General features: G+C 49.3%; 1 protein-coding gene across 2 annotated transcripts in view; it reads right to left on the minus strand.

The window, feature by feature from the left end:
* Positions 1-3,391, minus strand: part of TEX2 (testis expressed 2) — a 117,787-nt gene extending 114,396 nt beyond the window's left edge. For both annotated transcript variants that reach the window (XM_054537257.2, XM_024234934.3), the window contains exon 1: positions 3,252-3,391. The gene's annotated coding sequence lies outside the window, so the exon portion shown is untranslated. The remainder of the gene's footprint in view (positions 1-3,251) is intronic.
* Positions 3,392-7,695: the final 4,304 nt, after the last annotated feature.

Consider the following 7,695-nt stretch of genomic DNA (forward strand, 5'->3'; position numbering starts at 1 on the left):
CCCCACGAATGTTAACATTACATAAATTACACTGTCTTAGCATTGTTGAAATGGGAATATTTTCCCACTTTACAAAGAAACTGAGGTACACAGAAAAAGAAGTAATTTACCCTTAAGGTCACAGAGCTGGTAAGCAGAGCACAAGGATACAAACCCAGTCAGTCCAGTCACCTTTCCATGGCAGTAAAAGATTTCCCAACAGCTTCGTGAATTACTCAAAACTGCACTTGGCAGAGAGACAGACACCGGCATCTAACTCTGGCTCCAGCAGGAGCACAGGAGCTCATTAGTGCAGCAATTCTCTGAACACCTCTGAACCTGACCGCTCTGAACATGTCCACTCAAGAGGGCACTGCAAGAGACATCTCTAATAAACTGCCGTTTCTCTCCAGGGAAAACAACGTGGTACAATGGAAAAAGCATGTTTTGTTTGCTTGGACACAGGGTCTTACTCTGTCATCCAGGATGGTCTCAAACTCCTGGCCTCAAGTAATCCTCTTGCCTTGGCCTCCCAAAGTACCAGGATTACAAGATGTGAGCCACTGTGCCTGGCCCAAAAAAGCACATTTTTTGAATCAATGTCCTAGACTGACATTCTTGCTCCACCATCTAACCAGCTTGTCACCTCGGGCAAGTTACTGATTTGCTCTGTGCCTCGGTTTCCTCTTCTGTAAAATGAGGCTATCACACCTCCCCTTAGAGGGCTGCTCTAGGACTGGAGAGGATATATACATAAGGGGCAGAAAACAGTACCTGGCTGAGTTGGAACTCAACAATGCTCTCTTTTCTATACTAGTCTTCTGCCTTGGGACAGAATCAAAGAATAAACATTCCCTGTGACCTCAGCAATTCCCAAGGAGACCTTCAGGAGATAAGGATCAGACAGAAGAAAGTAGACCCTGAGGGATATTCAGGCAAAGAAAATGAACTAGAAACACCTAGAGGACAAGAGACAGTGTGTGTTTAATGAACTTCCTAACTCTGAATGAATGAATTGATAAATGGAAAAAAAGAAAGAACAGGCACTTTCCATCAAAAGATACCAGTCAACAGATGTGAGGATTAATATAATTTTATATTGAACCTGACATAGAAAACTGGTCTTTGAAGATTCAGTTTGATACTGAAAGTAATCTACAGTAAGGAGAATTTCCCCATTGCTCTGTTCTCATATTAAGTAATAAACTGTGCAGTTCTCCCCTCTCTTTCCTCAAGGGATTCAGAAAACCTTCCAGAAAACAGGAGCTTTTGACTTGAAGGAAAGGCAACTAATACGGCATATAGAAACAAACTCTTCATCCTTTAAAAACAAAAAAAACCCTCCATCATATCTATAATGTCTAGTAGTTTCTGGCATACAGCAAAATTATTATTATTTTAATAAATAATTTCTTTTTTGACTTCAGGCAACTGCTTTTTGTACAAAATATGCTACATATTTATTCTATCTAAAAGCCTAATCTTTCCTGCTTCTTCTCCAGAAGCATTCCAACATAATCTCTAATAATGAACATTATGTTTGGTATATGCTGTGTCTAATCTTCTCACACGATGACATAACTTGCTCTTCAAACCTCCAACAATCAACCCAAACCAAATTCCTGAATTTTTCCTCCCTCCTCGTCTGTCCCAGCCCCTGGGTTGCTTATCAGTAGACTCAATTACCACCATCTTCTGATCTGAATCAATTTGTTAATCTCCTTCCTCTCGGGCACAGTGCCTTTTACTGGAGATAAACATGCAAGCAAGTTCGGTTCACCCAGAGCCCTCCACATCCTCTCCCTCCAAGCCTTCACACTCCCAAGGGGCCCAGAAAAAAAAGAAAGAAATGATATGGCAAAATCCCACTCTATCCGCATCACCTCAGGAGGCTTGTTTTCCATAACTTTAGACCAACTACCATTTTTGGGGAGAATACGAAAGAATATTGTTTATGGGCTGGGTAAGAGCTAACAGAAATGGCAGTTTCATTCTTCCAACATGAGACAAGCGTCTCCGTGTGACCCAGCTCTAAAACTCACAAACCTAGACTCCTCAAACTCCCCATACTCCAGAGTTCAAGGATAACCTGCCCTCCATTTTTCCTTATTGTTTTCCATATAAAAGTCACTCGTTGTTTCCCCTCCAGCTTACACCTGGCTCCTGAAATGACTCCTCTGAATCCTCTGAGAATCCTCAAAACATGTAAAAGGCTCATTCCTTTTAATGCATGTGCAGAGCGGTGATGGTGTGAAGACGCTGGCACTTCAAACGTGAATGTGGCACGAGCCCTGCCCTCAAAGAGCCCACAATTTTCCCTCAACTCTAAAAAAGGATGTCCTCCCTGGGCAGTGTCTGTAAAATACAGTGACAAAGTACTTCATAGCTCTGGAGAAAGAGCGAGGGTGGAAACAGACTTTGCCCTTACATTTGACGCCCTGTAACCATAACAACCGATGGTTTAAGTAACTATCAACCCACTGAGGGGCTAAGTTTTCCAAAAATCGTTTTCAAAAGGGGAAGACTCCCCTGCACCAACTCCCATGGCAGCCGTACGCTCTAGGCAGCGTGTGGTGCAATGTGGCCAGCCGTTCCCCGCCTTCCCCGGTCCCACCGTATGGTTTCCGTGCTCAGCAGCCAGCAGCGACGGCGTCCACGGCCACATCGCCCCCCCGCAGGGCACCTGGCGCTAGGCCTCAGCCCAATGTCACTTGTTAACCTTCCGATCCCCCGGATTTCGGCACGCCGCCGCCTCCCTGCTAAAGCACACAAACCACCCCACCGCCACCCGCGTTCTCCAGGAGTTGGAGAAAAACCACCGGGGCGCAGACAACCTCTGACAGATTCGAGTAAAAGTAACTGCGGTTCTCGACTTCCAAGCATTTCGCGTCGCCGGTGAGGAGGACGGCAGGAACCCGAGGCCCCATTCATAAAATTGCAAGCCGTTTTCCTCTAGTTTGCGCGTGACGGTGCCTCCCTGCCCGGGGCCGGGGACCGCAGGCTAGGGGACGGGGCCGGCAGCTCCTCCCGCCGGAGTCGAGCCCGAGCCATCCGGCGGGGCCCCGAAGGAAGGGATCGCCCGGGGGCGTCGCGGGTGGGCGTCCCCGTCAATACCCAAACCGTGACAGCGGGGTGGGGGGCCGAGCCCCGCCACGCCAAGGGCCGCCGGACCCGACCGGTACTCTGAAGCCCGCGGGGTCGATCCGCGCCCAGCCCGGGCCTTATCCGCTGGGCTCCCTCCACTGCCCCCGCCTGGCCCCGAGACTACTCACCCAAGATCCGCTGGCTGCCTCATTGTACTATGCCGGCGCCCGCGCTCCCGGCCTCCGCGACTCCGGCTTCGGCTGGGGCACCGGCCGCGGTCCTGCAGCCCTGCCGACCGCCCGCCCGCCCCCGGGCACACGCCGCCCCGCCCCGCCGGCGGACCCGCCCCGCGCCCGCGGCCGCCGCCGCCAACCAGAGGGCGCGGGGGCGGAGCAAACGGCACGCCAGGCCCAACCAATCCAGTTCTACCGCGCTCCGAGGTGAGGCCACGGAAATGGGCGAGCGATTTGTCAGGTCTGTTAAAGGGGCCACCGCCCTTGGAGCTAGGGAGAGGAGTGGTGGGGAGGGTTACCTGGAAGAGCCCCAGGTGAGAGGGACAAGAGCTTCACTCTCCCAACGGGGCTGCACTTTGTCCTCAGCTCTTTGCACTTCTTAATTTCCTCTTCCTGCAGTCTAGCAGCAACAAGTGCCCTTGAGACGAAGGCTGGGGTTTGAGGTGGGGTGACTGAGGCGCGGAGAACCAGGGGTATCCCCCCGGGCAAATTCACTCGATTTGCATTTTAGAGGGCCATCAGACATATCTATCCCCATCCAACTGCAGACATTGATTTAAAAAGGCAAATTCCCAGTTTCCCCCATAACGTACTTCCCCCACCTGACTACCGCACTACCACATCCTATCCTGAACTAACTCTGTTACTAGTTTTTTTGTTTGAGACGGAGTCTAGCTCTGTAGCCAGGCTGGAGTGCAGTGCCGTCATCTGGGCTCACTGCAACCTCCGCCTCCCAGGTTAAAGCGATTCTCCTGCCTCAGCCTCCCGAGTAGCTGGGATTACAGGCGCGCGCCACCACGTCCAGCTAATTTTTGTATTTTTAGTAGAGACGGGGTTTCACCATGTTGGCCAGGATGGTCTCGGTCCAGGATGGTCTCGGTCTCTTGACCTCGTGATCCGCCGGCCCCAGCCTCCCAAAGTACTGGGATTACAGGCGTGAGCCACCGCGCCTGGCCACGAGTTCTTAGAGTTTAGAACTTATCTAGTATTAACTACTCATTTTTAGAGAGGCAATATCTGAGGCTCAGAGAGGTAAAGTGACTTCTAGAGGTAAATTCTCACTTAGAATGAGCTTCCTGGGATGGCAATGCCCATTGTGCCTTTATCTTCTGTGAACCTGGGTTGGCTGGCAGAAGCACTGGCACACAGGGAGAGTTCCCCCTTCCTCTGTATTCCTTGCCTCTCCGCACTTCCCACCCACCACAAGAAAGGACCAAGGCAACAAACAGATGTGTCAGTGTGTCTCCTGCATTAGTGGGTCCCAAACGTCAGATCTTCAACGTCAGATCATCCTGGAGGGTTTTAACATGAAGATCTCTAAGTCCCACCCCAGAACCTGTAGTTCAGTAAGTCTGGGATGGCCTTCGACACCCCTCCCTCCAGGTGATTCTAATGCAAGTGGTGCAAGGACCACACTCAGGTGCATATTTTGAGTCTATCATAGTCATGAAATTCAAATTCAACTGGCAAAATGAAAGCCAATCTCCTTTCATCCTCAGAATTAGTAAGATGGTTGGGAGACATGCTAGTAAGGGAGGAGGTCACCTACTAAGACACTCAACAGAATAAGTCATGCCAAGAACTGAGTGTAGAAGGGCACTGGACCCAGATGAAACAACAGCTGAAAGTTTGAAATCCTCAAGCAGGAAGAAGATTTGATGCCTCAAGCAGGGGGAAGCCAGGCTAGTTCTCTGACCCGTGAGACAGTGCATAAATATCTTAATGGCAGACACACTCCTGCTCATCACCAGGCCCAGTCATAATCCCAGAAGAATGCCCTGCTACTCTGGTGCCTCATTCCAATGCCAGCAAGCCCTGCCTACCCTCCTGGCAACATTCCTCTCCCCTTCCTAGTATCCCAGACACCTGTCTGACCCAGAAGTCACTGCCCTCAGACTTGGAGGTCAGTCCCGTCACACCTAGATCTTGCAGGTCTAGACACCTGCCTGACCCAGAAGTCATTGTCCTCAGACTTGGAGGTCAGCCCTCGCCCACTAGATCTTGCAGGTCAGCTGCCTCCCACACAGATCTAGGGCTCTTGGAATGGCCTCCACCCAATAACCCTGTTTGTGCTGTGATTTCTGATGGATGTTGTGTTGCCAGGGACAACTCTGCACAAGGATTGATCAGCCTCATGAGAATGCAGTCTCTGGGCTGCAGGCATTACTGCCTGGGATCACCACTTGCTTCTATTGCCCTTCCCAAAGGAAAAAGAATTCATGTCCCAACAGGAGACGTTTCCAGTTGTGGTTATCTGGAAATGTGCAACAAAGGCAGTTACCAATGGAGACACAGCCTGAAGCTCTCCTTGGCCACATCTTCAGCCCCCTGCCTCAGGGAGACAGAGAGAGAAAGGGTAGGGGCCCTGGAGCTGCCCCTTGCAAAGGTCCTTGGAAGCTGGCAGTGTGCCTCTCAGAGTCCCCACCAACCTTCTTTCCCTACCAAGTTCCACATAAGTGTTAAATTAATTAATGCATTACCAGATCTCAAACTAGAAGCCAGTAAGATCCAGCATGAACACTTAGAAGGATCCCTTCTTTTTGAAATGTGAGGAATTTGGATGCATTGAAAAATAAATGAATATATCATAACACAATAATGTTTCCTACCTTTTTTTTTTTTTTTTTTTTTTGAGATAGAGTCAGCCTCTGTCATGTTGCCCAGGCTGGAGTGCAGTGGCGTGATCTTGGCTCACTGCAACCCCTGCTCAGGAGGAGAGCCCAAGAGTTTGAGACCATGTTGTCCAGGCTGGTCTCAAACTCCTGGGTTCAGGCAATTCTCCTGTCTCAGCCTCCCCGAGTAGCTGGGACTACAGGCACGCGCCACCACACCCAGCTAATTTTTTTTATTTTTTTTATTTTTAGTAGATACAAGGTTTCACCGTGTTGGCCAGGCTGGTCTTGAACTCTTGAGCTCAGGTGATCTGCCCACCTCAGCCTTGGCCTCCCAAAGTCCTGGGATTACAGGTGTGAGCCACTGCGCCTGGCCTGTTTCCTACCTATTAAGAGGTTACTATGTGCCAGGTACTATGCCAAGTCCCTGGAACATAGTAGTTCACTGAAACCTTACAGTAACTCTTTAGGGTAGATATGACCATTATTTTCTCCTTTTTATGGATGCAGAAACTGAAGTTCACAGATTAGTGATGTGTCCAAGATAGCAGGGCTAGTTGAAGGAAGAGCCAGCATTCATGACCGTAACCACCAGGCTTTTTTGAGATGGGGTCTTGCCATGTTGCCAGGGCTGGTCTCAAACACCTGGGCTCAAGCGATCCTCCTGCCTCAACCTCCCAAACTGCTGAGATTATAGGCGTGAGCCACTGTGCCTGGCCCAAATCATGCTTAAAAGAGTGATTTTAGAGCTTGGCATCTGTGACTCATTGTAGTGACCTCTGAAAAAGGTTAGAGATTGTGATACTAAATTCAGATATCAAGCAAGATTCCTTACTTTGTCCCCCAGATAGCTACTCTATATGTATAGCATGTACAAAGTGATCTAAATTTTTTCACCTAGAGTAGGATCTTAAATCACAGAAATGCAAGCCCAAGCTAATACTCTGCCCACTTTCTCTACCCCCACCCCATCAACCCTCATGCCAGGCTCTCTTGAAACCCAGGTTTCAACTGTCAGGTTAAGCCCACATAGGTTCTGATATACTTGAAAGATTCCTAATTATTGCATTTCAAGATAATCCCTATTTTCTCACCAATTTCTAAACAAATCAAAAAATGCTCTAAGATTTTTCTTTTGTTTGGAAACAGGGTCTTTCTCTGTTGCCCAGGCTGGAGTGCACTGGCACACTCATGGCTCACTGCAGCCTTGACTTCCTGGGTTCCAGTGCTCCTCCCACCTCAGCCTCCTGAGTAGCTGGGACTACAGGCATGCGCCACCATGCCTGGCTAATTTTTTTCTACTTTTTGTAGAGATGAGGTCTTGCTGTGTTGTCCCAGGCTGGTCATGAACCCCCGGGCTCAAACAATCCTCCTGCCTCGGTATCCCAAAGTGCTGGGATTAGGCATGAGCCATTATGCCCAGCCTAAGATTTTTAATTCTGTTTTTGACATTGCACTCTTGGAGACAGAAATGGTTAAGTACAGAAAACCAAAAAGTTGATCCACTTGTACATCTAACAAAGATTAGGGATCATTATGCCACAAGCCACACCATTAATGAGCAATCACTGTGCACTCAGTACCAGGTGGTGGGCTGAGTACTGGGGATAGAGATGAAGGCACTTGTAGATGCTAGATCTAGTAGAGAAACTGACACGTTGATAGACCATTATAGGCTTCCTTAGAGGGAAGCCCAGGAGCCATGGGGACACAGAGTAGGCACTTAGAACCTCTGGGGAACCCAGTAATGTTTTTAGGGGTGGCCAGATGAAGGTCATTATGAAGAG

The sequence above is a fragment of the Pongo abelii genome, chromosome 19, assembly GCF_028885655.2.
Source record: "Pongo abelii isolate AG06213 chromosome 19, NHGRI_mPonAbe1-v2.0_pri, whole genome shotgun sequence".
NCBI lineage: Eukaryota > Metazoa > Chordata > Mammalia > Primates > Hominidae > Pongo > Pongo abelii.